The sequence below is a fragment of the Myotis yumanensis genome, unplaced genomic scaffold (genome assembly GCF_028538775.1).
Source record: "Myotis yumanensis isolate MYYU_CA2020_CCGP unplaced genomic scaffold, mMyoYum1.0.hap1 SCAF_4, whole genome shotgun sequence".
NCBI lineage: Eukaryota > Metazoa > Chordata > Mammalia > Chiroptera > Vespertilionidae > Myotis > Myotis yumanensis.
Genome location: NW_027223755.1, coordinates 83,811,483 through 83,830,628, shown reverse-complemented (window position 1 = coordinate 83,830,628; position 19,146 = coordinate 83,811,483).

Below are 19,146 nucleotides of genomic sequence, written 5' to 3'. Positions count from 1 at the left end.
AAGACTTGGGAAGGAGACAAGGACATTAGTTATAATCATCTTAAATAAGAATGTCTAGATGTTTCTTTTCAGGTCATGGTTTTTTTCTGGTCCCCAGAGGAGACAGTACAGGGCAATAATTATGACAGTGGACATCGGATTTCAAATTCTGGTTCTATTTCCTGACCTTGACAATGCCGCTTATCTTCTCTGTGCTTCAGTTTCCTCAAATTCAATGTGCAGGTGATAATACTGCTTCTCTCCTACGTTGTTGTAAGGCAAATTTGTTGTTGTTGTTGTTAATCCTCACTGGAGGATATTTTCCCATTAAGTCTTTTTTTAAAAAATATATTTATTTATTGGTTTCAGAGAGGAAGGGAGAAGGAGAGAGAGATAGAAACATTAATGACGAGAGAGAATCATTGATGGGCTGCCTCCCGCACGCACCCCACTGGAGATCGAGCCCTCAGCCCAGGCATGTGCCCTTGGCAGGAATTGAACCTGGGACCCTTCAGTCCGCAGGCTGATGCTCTATCCACTGAGCCAAGCCAGCTAGGGCTCCCATTGATTCTTAAAGAGAGTTGAAGGGAGAGGGAGGGATACAGAGAAACATTGATGTGAGACACACTGATTGGTTGCCTTCCACAGGAGCCCTGACGGGGGCCACGGATCAAGCGTGCAACTAAGGTATGTGCCCTTGACTGGAATTGAACCCAGGACTCTTCAGTCTGATGCTCTATCCGCTGAGCTAAATCAGCTAGGGCAAAGGACAACAGTTTAAGTGAAGTGCTTATGACAGCATCTGGTACATGTTAACCAGTAGTACTAGTGGCAACAGTGGCAGCCATGGTGGCCATTGTTGTCTTGCTCTAGTAATAGTATTCACCAGGAGTTATTTCTAATATTTTTAAAAAATGTTTTTTAATTGATTTCAGAGAGAGGAAGGGAGAGTGAGAGAGAGATAAAAACATCAATGATGATAATAATTAATTGGCTGCCTCCTGCATGCTCCCTATTGGGGATGGAGCCTGCAACCCAGGCATGTGTCCTGACTGGAAATCGAACTATGACCTCCTGGGTCATGGGTCGACACTCAACCACCGTACAATACCGGCGGGGCATATTTCTAACCTGGCCCTATTTGACCTCTATCAGAAGCTATATGGTTAATATTGAGATTACAGAAGATTTTTGTCACTGTGTCCATTTCCTGCATCAGAGGGAGAACTCTGGGCAGGTGCAGTGTGTGTTGTTAATTTCAGGAGTGTCAGTGCTTCCCCGGGATTGGTCCAGCTCTGTTTCAGGTGGTCCACATTTATTTGTTGCTGCTCCCTCAAAATCCACTCCTTTCTCTTCTTTTGGTAGCAGTAGCCAGAACTTCCTTTGGGAATGTTAACAATGCAAATTCTTAGGCCTCACCTTGGACCTATTATGTCAGCAATTCTGGGAGTGGGGCCTGGCAAGCTAACGAGGTTTTCCAGGTGATTCTGATGCTCTCTAAAAGTCTTAGACCCACACGCTGAGGCCTTGCTATTTCAGGTGTGGTTGGTCAGAGCCCTGGAACTTCTTAAAATGCAGAATAACAGGCCCTTTCCCAGAGTGACAGACTCAGAGCCTGCATTATAATCATATCTCCAGGGACATTAACATTTGATCTGGGCCACTGGTTCTCAAACTTGACTGAAAATTGAACTTTAAGAAGGACTAAATAGGACTCACTCCCAGAGATTCTGGTGTGATTGATCTGGGGAGCAGCTTAGATAATGGTTGTGTTGTTTTTTTTCACTCCCCAGGTAACTCCAATATGTGGCAAAGTTTGAGAACCACTGAGCGAGGGTCAGGGTTCTCAAAGTGTGGTCCCTGGTCCAGGAGCACCAGTCTCACTGGGGAATTAGTTAAAAATGTAAATTCCTAGGCCCCACCCCAGACCTATTGAATCAGAAACTCTGAGCTGGGGCCCTTGCTGGGGCCCTGCAAGGTTGGTGATGTTTGCCAGAGTGTGAGAACCTTGATCTAGGGCAGTGGTTCTCAACCTTCTGGCCCTTTAAATACAGTTCCTCATGCTGTGACCCAACCATAAAATTATTTTCGTTGCTACTTCATGTAATGTTGCTATTGTTATGAATCGTAATGTAAATACCTGATATGCAGGATGGTCTTAGGCGACCCCTGTGAAAGAGTCATTCAACCACCAAAGGGGTCGTGACCCACAGGTTGAGAACCGCTGATCTAGGGCCTCATCTGACAGTGGGGTGGGGAAAACCAATAGGATGACCAAACATTCTTGTTCGCCTGGCTCTGAAAGATTTCCCAGGATGCAGAGCTTTTCATGCTAAAATGGGAACAATCCTGGGCAAATTGGGATGACTGGTTACCATAGATCTTGGAAGATGCCATGTTAATGGAAGTGGCACATAGCCCATTCCATTCGCCAAAACTCAGTTATTGTCTATATCAGTGGTCGGCAAACTGCTGCTCGCGAGCCACATGCGGCTCTTTGGCCCCTTGAGTGTGGCTCTTCCACAAAATACCACGTGCGGGCACGCACATACAGTGCGACTGAAACTTCGTGGCCCATGCACAGAAGTCGGTATTTTGTGGAAGAGCCACATGTGGCTCGAGAGCCGCAGTTTGCCGACCACTGGTCTACATCTTACTGCAGGGAGTGCCAACACTAATGTGATCTGACTGTGGGACCAAGAGAAACAGCAAAGTGTGTTGGTGATGAGCTAGCCAGTCTCTGCCAAATCTCGAAATCACCCAGTAATGATCTCATTCTTTAAGTATGCACAGGGGATGCAACAGTCTAAAAATGCCTCTAAAACGTGCTTGTTAGGAAAGGGTAGGTTCTTGCTCTCTGGGGATGCTCCGCTTGCTGCTGACTTTTCCCTGCCACTTCTTGGATTGTGTCATCAGCATCTGGCATTAGCAGTTCAGCAGGAAGGAAAAAACACACACCAAAGCTTCCCTAGCAAGTCTGCTCCCTGTTCGCAGGAGGGCTGCAGCTGGGATGTGATAGAGTGAGCATATGGCTTTAGGGAGGCCCATTTGGTTCACTTAGCAGAGTTCTGTGGCCTGTGAATGTTCAACACATTTTAACATTAAAGTCGTCAGGCAGCTGGCCCAATTCCTGCCTCCCTGTGCTGCCTCTGAGGCTGGCTGTGCGAAAACAGAGGTGGGGGCCAGATGAGCTCCAGCGAGGCTGATGGACAGGAACAGAGCAAGGGGCTTTCTGAATGCAGCGCCAGCTCCAGAGCATCTCAATTCAGGCTTTATGCAAGCATCATGTCATTGCTGAGGCAGGGAGTTTGCCCTCCTTTGAATAGGAGAACCGGCCCCTTTAGGTCAGGGGGCTCCTCTGAAGCAGAGAGAAATTAGGACACATGCCAGGCAAACTTGGGTCTGCAATGAGGGAGAAAAGACAAGCTCTGGAATACATCTGAGTGGAATTTGCAGGTGGAAATACATTGGGTCTCTCTGGCTGGCAAGGTTTCAGTAAGGGTCATTTTTTTCTCCTTAGATCGAGCCTCAAAGCATCCTGATCTCTCTGACCTGTAGACAGGGAGCCATTGCAGGTGGAGGACAGATCATGGGACAAGGACCTAGAAGACTTGGGCTCCAAATGTTGCCTCCCAGCATCACTAATGGATGTAGCTCAGGTGTCACAGGGGCTGCTTATGCCCTTTGTGTTGTCACCAGGGGTAGAGGTGGGCGGGGGAGGATCAGCTTCTGGAGGCAGCTTCCTGGGCTCATGATCCCTTCCTTGAACCACTCCAACCTCTTGCTTCCATCGTCATATCTCCTACTCCCTCCTTTGACCTCCCTCATGTGAGCACCTTGCCATCACATTGGACTCACCTGGATAATCCAGGAGAATCTTCACATCCCAAGATCCTTAACTGAATCACATCTGTAAGGCCTCCTTGCCATAAGAGAGACTATTCACCAGTTCTGGGGATTAAGACATGAATACATCTTGGGCAGCTATTACTCAGTCTACCATACCACCCTTTCTTCTTTTCAGTCACAAATGCTTATTGGGGCCTTTTTATGTGTCACGTCTTGTGTCTGATGCTGGGGCTGCAGTGATGAGCAGAAACAGACACCGTCCCTGCCATCTGAGCTTACACTTTAGAAAGAAAGACAGACATAAATCAGAGTCACACCTGTCTACGTAAAATGACATAACCACAGAAATGGCACAGAGGGCTACAAGACTGTAGTACAGAGGTTTGCTTGATTTAGTCTGGGGTGGGGATTCAGGGACCGGTAAGTGTTTGCTAAAGGTTCTATAGAATGCCGCACAGACCCTGTTAGGAATTTTGGTCTTTGTCCCAAGAACAAAAAGGAGCTGTTGGAGTGTTTTAAGGAGGAGAGTATTATGACAAGATTTACATTCAAAAGCTCAAGGTAGCTACTGTGTGGAGAATAGGCTGGGGGCAGGCTTTTGCAGTTGTCTGGTTAGAGCTGAGAGTGGCCTGGATGAGCTGTTGACACTAGGAATGCAGGCAGCTGGGAACTGGGAGATGGGTACCTGAGAAGCCCAGTAGATGTGGTGGGTAGAATGGACACTCATCACACAGAGCCAATGTGATGGACATTATAAATGACCCAAAGTGTAGAAGGTATAGCTGAGAGGAAAGGAGACTCGAGCATAATCTAATACCTCTATTCAAATAAGTGTTGCCACCTGGAAGAGGAATATTTTGTATGCCTCCAGAAAATGACCCAAGACAAATTGATGAGCATACTAAAAGATTTTAAGTCAAAAGAAGAGAGAATATAAACTCTATATAACAATAGGATAGGTTAGGGGGAAATCTTTGAAGAAAACCCACATCATTTGTCAGAGTTATTCATTCAGATAATTGGGCTCCTAGTATAAGGCAAACACTGTTGGAGATATAAAGGTGAGGAAAACATAATTCCTGTTCTTGGTATGTAACTTGGTAAGTCAAACTAGACCTATGGCCATAATAACAGCAGAGTATTTTACATAAAGAAAGTTTAAACAAGGTACTCCAAGGCCTTGGAGGAGTAGCAGTTGTGTTATCTTGACTTGGGGCTCAGGACAGAACAATGAAAGTTGGGCACCAATCTGGGCCTTGAGCACTGGATGCAGCTTGGGAATGTTCATTCCTTGGGGGGGAGGGAGGGGGGACCTATCATCAAATTCTTGTGAGTGGGGAAGTGCAGGATATAGTCATCACACTGAATTGTCTCCTGCAGCTGTGGGAACAATGTTGAGAGGGCCTGCATGTGGCTTGTGAGGGGCTGTAGTGAACACACGTCATTTCATTCCCCAATCCTGCTATGCCAACATTCTGGAAATGGTTGCCTTCTGAGAGTTAAGGCATAATAGCAACATGTAATGAATAAAAGCAAAGGTGTATCTTCTCAAAGAGGAAGAATGTGTCCCAGGCCAGATTAAGATGTGATTGATTGTGTTATCCTATTTAAATAAAGAGTTGTCCATTAGCCAGTCATGAGAGCATGACAGGTTAGTTGCTGAGCAAATGCCTGCACTGCTCCTGTCGACACAGTTCTGTGGAGAGGGCTTTGATCCAAAGATAAGATGGATTTGGTTTTGATTGGATGTATATCCTTACTGTGGAGATGATCACTAAGCCTATGGGAACCTACTGCCCGAAAATGTACTGATGATAAAACAAATGCCCTAGTCTGCCTCTACGCTCCAAAGAGTCTGCAGATGATTTGGATTCCCTTGCAGTTTTCATAAAGGGAACTAATGTTCAGGCCTCTCAATGGCTCATCAGCTATACAGTTACTCTGGTGTATTATGCATCAACTTTTTAGATGAATTTCATCAGAGTGAATGTTCATAGGAGTCAATAATTTGTGGTCGAAGGGCAACTCTGGGTTGTAGCTCTGAGGACCAAATCCTGCATTGTAACGAGTTCACTGAGGCTCTGTCACTCTCTGTGGGCTCTTGGTGGCCACCTAGTTGAACTTTTTTCTAGAGGCAACAACCTCTCCTCATGGCCATCTGTGCCAGTCATTTGCTTATTTGCTCTCAGATCCATTAGATACCCTCTCTTACTCTGTAACATGCAACAAAACTACAGTTCCAAGGCTCCCTTGCCACCTGGCTTCTAGCTGGGCTAGGCCAGTATGTGTGTGTGTGGGGGGGGGTGGGGGGGTGTTAGTGGGATATTGGAGGGTAGAGGGAAGGAGAAGCCTTGGTTGCCCACTATTGCTCCTCCAACACTCCAGCTCAAGGCCACCACAGCCCACAATGGTTTCCAAGCTTTTGTGGGATGGACCTCAGCTTCCGGGTTCTAGTGCCCTGCCTTCTCCTTTTGTCTCCATCCTGGGTGGTTGGTGATGGGGGAGGGTAGCTGCTTCCTGCTGTGTCAATCTCTTAGTTGTCTCCCTGTCCCCTCTTGATATCTTAGTTCTTCCATCCCCTTTGTAATCAATTCCCTGTGTAAGATTCCTTCTTTTTATATTACCTGGACTGGTTACTGTTTTCCTGACTGTGTCCTGGCTAAATCAACTTCCAATCAACTTCTAGGTTGCCTATACCATGGACTCTCAAATGCTAGCCTGAAAAGTTTGGAATTTAACCCATGAGTCTATCCTTATCATTTTGGAGCACTAAACAACCATTGTACATTTTCTTGGGTCCTCTATTTTACCTGCAGATTTGGGACAAACAAAATACCTGTGATTTTTATACTAAGACAAACATGGATTCAATGTAGTGCAAAAGGCACATGATTTTAAAATAAATCAGGAACTTTAAAGTATTTTTTTCACTTGTAAGAAGCTAATGAATAGCCTTTTTGTGTCAAAATACTACCATGACAAGAGATTGGAAATTTTTTTCCTCTGAAGAGCCAGATAGTAAATATTGTATGCTTTGTGGGCCATGCAATCTCTGTTGCCACTACTCAGCTTGGTGGTTGAAACACCAAAGCAGCCATAGACCTTCCATGCATGAATGGCAATGGCTGTGTGCCAATAAAACTTTATTATAAGAACTGGCAACAGGCTGGACCTCACCCTGACCCTTATAAAAAGGCAGTGGTGGGTTTATAGGGTGTTAAAGATTCCTAACAGGTTGAAACTGTGATATGGGAAGGCAGTGAGCATGTTTACTTGGAAAAGAGAGAGACCAGAAGCAGGGGTTCAGTTAAATGACCACCTTGGTGTTCACATCCAGAGGGCTGACAAATTTAAACCAGGTGCAGGCAGTCAGGTTAGGAGATGTTGACTCACTAACCCAATGATAAGTAGAATTTCCCCTCCTTTCCATGAATGTAGGGCACCCTTAGGCTGTTATTACTGCATTCTTTTTCCCTTGGTTCTTGCAACCTTTGCCAGAACCGCTCTGTTGACTTACTGTTCTCTGGTACGCCACGTGGAATAAACCTGGGCTCTGAGCCACTGACCTTCCCGTTCGATTGATAGAGTGGCTCAGAGCTTCTCTTCCACTTTCCAGTGCCTGCTACATTCCACCTGGGGCATCCCTGAACAAATGCAACTAATTAATACTTGCAAAGTGATTCCTGTGGTTGAGGTGAGAGCCACTCAGAAGGGCCAGATATAATCACTATTATATCTGTGGCTTACACAATGCCGGGTCCACCCTGGAATGATTTTTTAAGCCTTGGTAATTGGCGAATTACAGTGTGAGTGCTGAAAACCAGCTGTGGTTTTAAGTGCCTCGTGCATTTCTGTAGGTGGTATAGAGCTGGGCGTGATGTTGATGGATGTGTTCGGGAAAATTACAGTCCAGGTTCCTGTGCAGCTGCTATGAGGGAAAACCGGACAAAGGACATTTCTAAGCAGATGCATAGTTAGCAATTAGATGATTTAAAATGTCATCAAATCAATATTAAAGCTAGATAAAGAAGGGATAGTCCTTGTGCTTCTGTGATCTGAGTGAAATTGTGACACCATTCTGAGCTGCCTGCATTAAGCTCTGGGTCTCAGAGTTACAGGACACAGAAGGAGCAAACCAGAAGTCACAATGTCTTACACCCGATAGATAGGTGCTTAAGAGTTTGTAAATGAGTGAATGAATCAGTGGTTCTCAACCTTGGCTGCACATTAGCATCACCTGGGGATCTTTTTAAAATCCTGATTTCTGGGCCTCATCCTCCGGAAATTCTGTTTCTTTGTTACTAATGTGGTGGCCCCACCCCATAACAAAGAAACAGAATTTCCGGAAGATGAGGCCAAGGTTGAGAACTACTGGAATGGATGAATGGGTGAATGATACTACTAAGGCCCTATCTATTGCCAACATCTCTTGCTAGAGAAAAAAGTTTTCACTGAGAATTATTAGACACCAGCAGGGCTCTCTCACTGACTGAATGTCTGTAGATTACCTACTTCAACAACTCCAAGGCTTTCAAGAGGTCCATTTGCCTGACTTGTTGGGGGACAGCTCCGTAACTACCCTTGTCTGCATAGTATAAGTGAACTCTCTGGAAGACTTCAGAGCAAAGGAGCCTTATCTGCTCCTGTAGGAGCCAGGAATGATGTTGGGCTCATGACAGAAGAGCTCCTGTAACCTCCCAACAGTGCTGTGGTCATTATCATCTCTGTTGATAATGGCAGAGTTGAGGATCAATGCCCAGGTATCTGTCACACTAAACAGGTATTCGCCACTCCCCAGGAACTGCTAACTAGCCGCCTGCATAAAGTGGTCTGGCGGGAGGTGGGGGCCGGGGCGGGGCGGGGGACGGCAGCGGGGAGGATCTGGATAGTAACTCTTTCTCAACTTGAATTTAAAAGCTTTTTGGAGGGGTGTACAGTCCTCACTCCTGGGTCTTACCGCTTGTTATTTTACAAAGTTTTGTTTCCTGCATTGGTTGTTTCTATCTAGCCCTGAAGGTATCTTTGACCTTCTATGGAATACAATGTATAAGCTTTTCACTTTCCACAGAGACCTTCCTCCCCGCGCCCCCCCCGCCCCCTCCCGCCCCCCCCAGGCCGTCTCTGCACGCTAATGGAGGAATCTTCTGTCCTCCCACCACCTTTTCTAAGACCTCTCTTCGAGGCCAACATGTCTAATAGCACCGTGAGCAGTGGGTAGGAATCTTAACCATCCACACTCCATATTTACGAAAGAAAAATGATTATCCCTCAAATTAAATGGACATGGTGTTCAATCCAGTATACAACTGGGGCTGCAGTGCCAAGATATCCATCAATGCGAGAAATAAAACATTTGTTCAAGGAAAGCCAGCCAATCGAGGGTGGGCTGGGGGTGGAGGTGGGGGCCAGGAACCTGACAGGGTGAAAAAAGGATGTTGATGGATGTGACTTGAAAAGAGATGGAGAGGCAATGAGCCTGAGCTTCCAGCTGGACTGTGCCAGACAGCTGGGCTGCTGACAGCACGTCCCCTGTCCCCTCCCCCAGCCCTCCCTCGGGGTAGGGAGGCTGGTGCCCAGAGCTTTGACAGGTGCTGGGAAAGGGCAAGCAATGCTGGAGTTGAAGGAGAGAACTAGCCTTTTTTGGCTTGTTGGCAGTCAACACTTGGATGATTCTTGAGTTTCATGAATAAGGCAGGCTGACACTTCACATGGAATCGAAAGCCATTCGCTGGCTCCCTCCTTTGGAAGGCACCATCAAGAGGAAGCAATGGGCAATGGGAACAAATGGACAGTGTAATCATAGGCCCTCTTGGCTTCTAGTCCTTGGGTGTTTCTTTCCTCCCAAGTATGGCCCAGCCTTGCACTTACTTGTTTACCTGAACTATTCAGGAGCCCCTGAATAAAGCCCTGGTTAGGATAATCAGCTTTGTTCTCTATGCAGACGTTCTGGCTTAGGGCTGGACATGGACTAATGCCCATGGCAGGACAGGACAATGATGACATTCATGAGCCAGCCTCAGTTCAGTACTGCTGCTGTCAAGGCTCATTATTTGTTGCTTTAGAGAGAGATGCTTGCCTGCAGCAAAGCCGCCTACACTCACCGTGAAGGGAAATGCATGTGGATTTGCCTTGTGTGTTTGAGTTTTACGTCATGCATTTCTTGGCAGTCTAGGCTGTAAGACTGGGGGCAGGGACTCAACCACAATGCAGCCATCTGCTACCAAGGCAGGTGCCGAGCCCTTGCCTCAATCTGCAGAAGCAGGTACCTTCCTGTCCTCTCTTAGCCACACCCAGGAGGCTGCTCAGCGCTCAGGCAGAGAGGAAACTGGTCTGGAATCCTCATGGCTCCCGGTGCTGGGAGGAACCATTAAGGACACATGTAGCAGCACCAACTTTTCTGACCTTGTAAAACAGACTTCTGACCGGTGCAATCTTTCTAAGAACAATTTTGCAAGAAGTGTCAGACACATTTCCAATGTCAGGGCACTCTGATCCTTTAATCCAGCGGTTCTCAACCTGTGGGTCGCAACCCCTTTGGGGGTCGAATGACCCTTTCACAGGGGTCGCCTAAGACCATTGGAAAACACATATATAATTACATATTGTTTTTGTGATTAATCACTATGCTTTAATTATGTTCAATTTGTAACAATGAAAATACATCCTGCATATCAGATATTTACATTACGATTCATAACAGTAGCAAAATTACAGTTATGAAGTAGCAACGAAAATAATTTTATGGTTGGGGATCACCACAACATGAGGAACTGTATTAAAGGGTCGCGGCATTAGGAAGGTTGAGAACCACTGCTTTAATCTAATGCCTATTAGGTAGAAAAAGTCAAAGCTCCTTCAAAGGTGTAAGGAGGGACAGGGGACCGGCTGAGACTGCAGATCCTTTTTAGCAAATCTGTACTCTTACATTTCACAACTGGGAATGGTTGGCAGCACAGCCAACCTTTTGTGGTGGGTACCACACCAGGACTTTAGCAAAAATACCAATAGTTAAATGTTCAGGTGGGCTTCAAAGAGAGCTTTGCCAATTTGATTTTATCATTGTTCTTCCTCATTATGGGAAATCTCTGTTACAAAACTCTCACATCCAACAAACGAACTAAGGTAAGTAGTCATCAAAACCACTCTTTCACTATTCTATCCAAGCTAGAAAAACAAAAACAACAGCAAACATCAATCTAGCTTGCTCCAATTCGATTCATGACCAAGAACAGTGCGGTCATCGACGCGTGTGCATTCACTTGGCTTTGTTCTTGAGCATCTCCCTTCTGCAGAGGGAAACGTTGAGGCAGAAGAATGGCAGGCAGATCCCCAGGGCCCAGAGGAGGGAAAAGAACATGGGAAAAGATGGAAGTCCAGGCCTCCTCGGCTCCGATCCCTGGCAAACAGCTGTCTGTCAGGTGTTTACATTCTGTAGGGCCTGGAGAAACTTGAGCAATTAAAAACAAAAGCCTCTATCCATCCGTAGCATTACCGGGGCTTAGCTGGTTTTCAGCTTATAATGTGTTATTTATTTTTGGTTTTAATTGCTGGCAGTCCCAGAAACATTAATGTTATATATAGTGCTGGGCTCAGCAGGAGTAATTAAAAGGCGGGGGCCCTTGTGGTTGGTAGTAAAATACCAAGTGCAGGCTGTTTAAGAAAAAATGTGCCATTGATTTGCCATCAGCAAAACACAGGGTGGTAGGGGAGGAGAGAGAAGAGACGCCAGGCAGAAAAATCACACCGAACGGAAAGGGTTTATACACAGGCCACTGTGTGCTGAGTTTTAGAAAAAAAAAAAAAATACAACTGATTTGGATCAACCTTCTAAGCAGCACCATAGCTAGAAAGAAGAGCCAATGTTTATTGAATGCAGTGCCAGGTACTTAAATCTGCATAATCTCATTTAAAACTCACAAGACCCTGCCCGGGCTGGTGTTCACATTCCGCTTCATCTCTATAACACAGGGCACAGACCCCAGGTCAAAGAGACAATACAGCACAATATTTCTAGTGGCCCTCTCAGGGAGGTAGGTTATGGGTGAATTTTTTTCTTCTACTTTTGCTCTGATGCTTTGGGGAGAGATAGAGGAGAAAGAAGGGAAACAGGAAGATGAGGGTGACAGAGAATGAGAGTTTGTGGAGAGACCCAGAAAGGAAGGGAAGAGCTGGCACACACACTAAATCAGTGGTTCTCAACCTTCCTAATGCCATGGCCCTTTAATACAGTTCGTCATGTTGTGGTGACCCCCAATTTCATTGTTACAAATTGAACATAATTAAAGCACAGAGATTAATCACAAAAACAATATGTAATTATATATGTGTTTTCCGATGGTCTTAGGTGACCCCTGTGAAAGGGTCATTCGACCCCCAAAGGGGTCGCGAACCACAGGTTGAGAACTGCTGCATTAAATGTATTGTCTCGTGTAATCATTGGTCATCTCACAAATATAGAGAATGAGCTCAAAGAGCTCCAAAGGAGCTTTGCATAGCATATGAAATACGGCCCCATTTCCCTGCCCGTGCGTGGTGTGCACATTAATACACACATGTGATATGTCCTGGGTATACATGACTCCACTGCTGGCACTAAGGCAAAGTAGGAAGGACTGACCCATATTCCTCACTTAAAATTCTCTTGTGACTTCCAAAAGTTTGATTTTGAACAACTTTCAACCACACAGGAATACTGAGGGCACACAGTGAGATAGTTGGGCTGTAAGTATCTCTTACTATAAAACACCTGTCATCAGATAACTAGAATAATAACAGTTAATATTTAGCAGGTAGCACATGCTAAATATTGAATGGGAACAGGTACTGTTTCAGAGCTTTTCATGTGCTTAGTTAAAACTCCTAAGTATTATGGTTCATATTACTCTCCTCACTTTATAGAGGAGGTAGCTGAGGCACAAATTGCTTAAAAAACTTGCTTGGGCTTGTACAGCTAGGAAAGGATAGAGCATGGATTGCGACGTAAGACAGTCTGGGTGCCGAACAAGGTTCTTGACCACTACATTGTGTTGATTATACGCAAGTATTAACAACCTTTCCAGGATCCTGAATATTAGCATCTTAGGGGACCAGTAGCAAGTCAGGTGGTGGGCTTGCCCATGGGTGATGACGTTCTCCAGATAGGCTTGCCCAGGGAAGGCAATAGCTAACTGCTGGGCAGAAGCCCAGGTCCTTTTGGATACCAGGGGCATCCTGTTCATGGACTTAGCAAATGTCCAGGAGAGTCTAAAAGGAGTCAAGAGGGGCAGCTGTTCCCAGAAACAGGGCCACTGCTTATGGTTGAACAGGTTCTGACTTGTACAAGGACGCCTGGCTTAGGGGTGAGAGGAACTGAAGTCCAGTCCAGGCTCCGCTTCCTAAGGCATGTGCTTGTGTGTCTGTGCTAAAGAAATCCAAAGAATGTGAGGCTGCTCAAGCTGTGGACCCTTGGCCTCTATCTGCTCAGAGGGGGCACCTTTTCCAATTTGCATAATGGATCTTATGGACTAGCCCTCAGCCCAGACATACCAAAGAGAGTGGTGTTCCCTGGAGCTCACAAAGATGCCTCATGCCTATGAATTCTCTTTCCTTGATCTTGACTCTTTGGCTCAATCCATCTCTAATAGTAGCTTAAGTGCCTGGCCTGGGGCCAGTGATGGACTTCTAACTAGAGCTGTGGAAATAATGGGAGAACTGAAGAGAGAGAGACTTAAAATTTGCCTAGAATTTTAAAAAATCTATCATATGTTGAATCTCTCTAAATTTTGGTGACCTGTGGGACACCCACAAAGCAAGCTTAGAATTGGCTCCACACAGGTTAAATTGCTGCCGAGATGAAAGGAGGCAAACATTCAGGCACTAGCACCAACCCTGTGCATCAGCAAAACAGGAATCAAATGTGCAGCCAGCACACGTCAGGGAACAGGACTCTGTGAGAAACTCAGGAAATAGCTGGGGTGCATGTTGATATAGTGCCTGCAGGGTTCCAAGGTCAGAGGCCTGCTTCTTAAAGGCCTGCTCCCCAAGAATTTACATGAATGGAGGCCTGGATTTTCGGATTTTAGCTGGGTGTAGCACCTACTCCCCACCCATGAGTTCTGTGTCTGTTTCATCTCTGTCTCCTTTTCTTCTCTTCTTTCTCCAGCCAGTGTTTAGCCTGTCATAGATGTGCTCTATCACTGCTTGCTGCCTGGCTGTCTGGATTGTTGGTCTGTAATAGCTCTGTAGGGCTCCATTGTTTTTGGGTCTCCACCGTGCCAGGCCAAAAAGTGAGGGGCTTGACCACAAAGAGCTTTGCCCACAGTTGGATATTCAAGGTTTGTCAATCTGGGTCTTTAACAACCCAGTGGGAAAAAGCAAATGTAATTTCTCCTCTTGGTTTTACCTCAAATGCATCGCAAATTGGAATAACTTCGTGTCCAAAGGCTCATTAGAAAATATTTCTGAAAGGCAATACAGCCCATTAAGGCTCATTCTGAAGAGCGATTTCATGTTCTTCACATTTGTGTCTGTATTTGTTAAAGATCAAGTTCAATTTTTTGAAATTGCCAGATGTCTTGGTTTAGCTACAGATCTAAGTCAGAACTCTTAGGGGATAGCCCACTTGATATTAGTAAAGTTTCCCTCCCCTTTTAAAAGCCCACCATTTTAGCCAAGGGAATCAATATTGCTGCTTAAAAACCAGAATTGCAGATTGAATTAATTTCATCAAAATCATTTTCTGTAAAATGACTGATCTCAAATTTCAGTGAATTTTACTAATTTCAGCTGCCTCATTTGGTATTATGGTAACAGGGTGACTTTCTGGATGCATGCTAATTCTTAGAGTTTATCACTGTGGTTCTCTCCTTCTTCTTCCTCCTCACCTCCCTCCTTTCCTCTTCATCACTTTCAATCACTGGCTTTTAAGTTCCAAATTGTGAATCTCAGAGATTTGATCTTTAAAACAAACTCACATGGTATATTATAGTGTCCATTTTTCTAGGAGGAAACTAAAACAGAGTTAAGAAATAAGCCCAAGTCCTCCTTATGTCCAGTAAGTCCTCCCCTCTCTTGTAATGGGCTAGGTCAGATTCTCAGGCCTTGAGCAAGTGGTCTCCTGGGGGATTAAGGCCAAGAGGGTGTGTGGCTGCTTGGAGTGGTCAGAAGGAGATGAAGCCAAGGGATCAAGTAGAAATTGTGTGCAAGAAACAGTTCTGAGGGTCAGAAATATAGAGGGGTAATATATGCTCATGACAAATGGCAGGTGAGAGCCTGGGGAAAGATTACCCAGCCAAGAAAGTTCAGAAAACACAATAGCACAGGAAGGAAGAAAGGGATGCAAGGAGTAGGGTAGAATGTTGCTTTCTGTGTGCAGCTGTTGGGCTAGAACTGTGTGTGGGTATCCACAGCAATTTTTTTGTTCAGTCCTGGCTTTGGTGATGGGTCTGCCTGGTTTAAATGCTCTTGCTAGATGACTGGCATCACAATTATAGCATTCAGACTAGAAATGGGACTTCCGGGCCCTTTAAGTTTTGGTGCTACAGAGCAGTGATAGCATACATTGTATATGAACTGTTCTCCAATATTTCATTCAGTTGGTGGAAGTATCTATTTGCTATTAGCAGTTGAACATAGAAATTTCCCAGAAAGGTAATCCCAGAGGCCTTTGAATCAAACCAACCAAATAAGTGAACAAAGAAAAGGAATAAGTAACTTTGCCAGTTTTGTGAACAGAAATTCTAAGTATCATAGAGTGTAACTGGGCCTTTAGAAATGACTTCCTCCAATTAAGCTCATTTTAATCAATGGAAGTAACCAAGAGACGCAGTGACACCAGCCAATTGGTGATGCTTCCTGGACCCACGATAAGCTCTGCTGCCTATTTTAGATTTCTTAATCGCTGCCTCTTTTAACACAGTTTTAACCCTTACCACCTTTACATTCGGATGAGGTTTGTTTTCAATGCAGATGCAAAGTCTCAGTGGAAATGCTCATCTGAAATTCTGTACCTTTGGAACACTGTGACGCTTCTTACCCTTTCAAAGTCACAGTATTAATGCTCACCTGCACCTACATGTACCATCCCTGGAGTTTGGATCTGGTGCTAGAAATGCGTGCCTTAGTTAAATAGAGCAGAAGGGCCCAGTGGTCAGTGGTCTTAGAGACAGCTATTTCTTGGCTACATATTTGAAATGTGGCTGACCCTTTATGAAATATGTGAACTATGGATGATTTTCTTAACCTTTCAGTCACTGCAATATAAGAAAACAGTCAGTGACCACATCTAAGTATTTGGGAGAGGTTTATATGTAAATCATGCAAAAATCCTTGTCCATGTGACTGGTACATAATGACTATTTAGAAGTATTGACTAGTCCATGTTGTTGTTGTTATTTGTTCACTGGGGACATTTAAATTTAAGAATTTAAGGTTATTAGTGAGAATATTAAAAAAAAATGTTTTTAAAGTGGTTTCCTTGAAGGCAAAGACGCAATAGCACCTCATTTGTTCACAACTTGCTATCTGCATAACTTAAGCAGATGTCTTATTCTATCTGTGCCTCAGTTTTCTCAACTGTAGAATAAGGAAGAGGCTTTTTCTAGTTGATGAGAAGTTTCAATGTTTACTCTGGAGACCTAACAGTTCTCCTCCCCCCCCTACCTCCTTAAACTTCAAAAATGATTCCCCAAGTGATCCCCCCGCCCATAACCTCAAAAGATTCCCTCCTAGCAATTTGTCTTTCTCCCTCCCTACTTATGGCCCTGAGTCCAGGACTGCCCTGCCTGTCTGCTTCATGACCTCTTGCTTTCTGGGCAGGTCCAGGTTGTTCTCTGCTGTGGCCCAGGCCCACTATATTTTGAGAGAAACCCCAGGAAAGCATTGCTATCACATTGCTGAATGGGGTGAGGTGGTAGTAGCCTTGGGACTTCTGTAAAAGGAGTAGTCAGGGATGGCCTCATGGATGGGTGACGTGCAGAAAGGGTTCCCAATTGATTTAATGTTCCATTGACAATGTCTTTAAATTCTTAAGAACATTTAACATATATTACATTTATAATACATTTAAGGACAAGGGTGTCTCACATTTTCATTTTGAACTGGGCCCACAAATTATGTAGCTGATCCTGGGTTGGGTGCAATGTGAAGACTTGATGCTGCTGAATTATTTCATCACTCCCTGCTTGAGTGGCCTATGCACAGAGATGGATTTGTTGAGGGGCATGGAGAAGAAGGATGCTTTGGAGCCCACAGTGGAAGACATACCTTGATAGCCACAGTGGGGAACACTTTGAGGTTGAGACTCACAGGGTCAGAGCTCCTCTTTGAAGGACCATGTGGCAAACAGGGAAGGAGGCAGATTCCTCAGCTTCTAGGACAGCCACATGTTTACCACACCTTGTCCTGTGCTCTTCGGAGCAACTTGAAAGATTTTCTTCAGGGAAACTTGAGTAATGTCAACTCGGGCCCCAAGAACTTCCCAGATTAAAGCCCACATGGTTTCCTGAGCCTGGATAGGTTGCAGATCTGACACTTATCACAGAGGCTAAGGTAGGTTGGCCATTTTAACTGGGGGTAGGTTCTTGTGTACTAACGGGGACTCTGGGAGTCTTGGCAGATCACAGCACTTCATACTCCAAATTCTTGTTGCAGAGGCATCTGTGCATTTGGGAGGACTAGCTGGGCCCATTAAGCATATCAAGGATCATCAAGTCACCCATGGAAACTCTGAGGGGCTGACTACTCCCTAACTTGAGTGGCCCAAGGAGATCACAGGTTCTGTCTTCTTTGAGGCGGCTTATATACCATTGATCTCATTCCTATAGCAACTTCCTGCGGTCAAATGGCACATCCTTCCCTCCTGTTCAGGATTCTTAGTCTCCAGAACAAGATAATGTTACAAGGGAGTGATTGCTGAGCTAGATCTGTATGTCTCAAAGCATGGTGTGTACTTCCATGCAATCAGCTATACCAAGCAGATGGACTTTTCAAACCAGATTCATTGGGGAGGTGTGGTGCACAGGATGTGTGCACTTGACAGTGGCTTTAGTGAAATTTCTTTATTGAGTTACTTTACCTGGTGGATTAAAACACAGTTTCATTTATAAAAAAAATAAGTTGATATTCCCTGTCCTAGGAAACCTTTTATTATTGAAAGTGATACAATTATGTTACAGCAAAATGTGATGACAAAAGAATTACTACTTGACAAAAAGGGGTCTTTCTTGGGATTTCTTAATAGCTGGGCTTCAAAATGAGGTGAGGACAAAAAATAATACTAGTTACACAAGTATGCCACAGAGAGATTTTTGTGGAAAATAGCTGAACAACATAGAACTCTTAGAATAAAGCAGTTTGGAATGTCTTCGTTTAGACTATAGTTTTCTGAATCTCAGTTAATGACCACTTCATTCTTTTTTTGGCTTTGGAAAAAAGAGAAAAACAACCTTTTTCATACTCCACACTCACTCCACAGCTAAATCCTATGAACTCTGCCTTAAAAATGCAGCCAGAATCAATCAGCCCCCCCCCCCACTACCCGCCCCCCTCCTGCCCAGTCCCTGCTATCATCCTGGACCAAGTCGCCTGCATTTTTTGCTGAATCATTTTATTGGCCTCCTAAATGACCTGCCTGCTTCCACTTCTGCTTCCCAATAATCTGTTCTCAACATGGCAGCCAGAGTGGCCCAGGTGAAACAGAACTCAGACCATATCATGTCTCTGCCCAACACTCCACTGGCTTCCTGTCTCATTCAGGACAAAAGCTGGAGTCTTCAGAATGGCCCCAGAGCTCTGCATGAAGTGCCTCTAGGACCTCTGTCTCTGACATCTGTTGCTCCCCTCTTCACTCACTTTACCCTTGGCACTTTCTGCTCCGTTTGCCTGGAATTCTCTCCTCCAGACAGCCACACCACCCTCACCTCCTTCAGATCTCTGCTGTCTCTGTCACCTTACTCAGCTAGCAATGTCCCCTCCCCAGGCAACCCTTTCCCACTACGTTGCTGTATTTTCCCCATGCCTTGCTTAGTCATCTGATATATGGCTTATTTGTTTCATGTCTGTTTCATCCCACTATATGGAAACTCTGAGAGGGTAAGGACTTTAGCTATTTTGTTCATTGTGGATGCTCTAACACTCAGGACATTGCCTGCCACATAATAGGAGATTGTTAAATGAATGACTAAGTAGATGAATGATTTGCACAGAGATACAATATTTCCTGCCCTTGTGTTTTATATGAACTCGATTATAGTATAGCGATGCTTCTACAACTTTCTATTTTTTCTGTTTAATAATAGATTTTGATGATCTTTCCATGACGGTACATAAAGAAACACACCA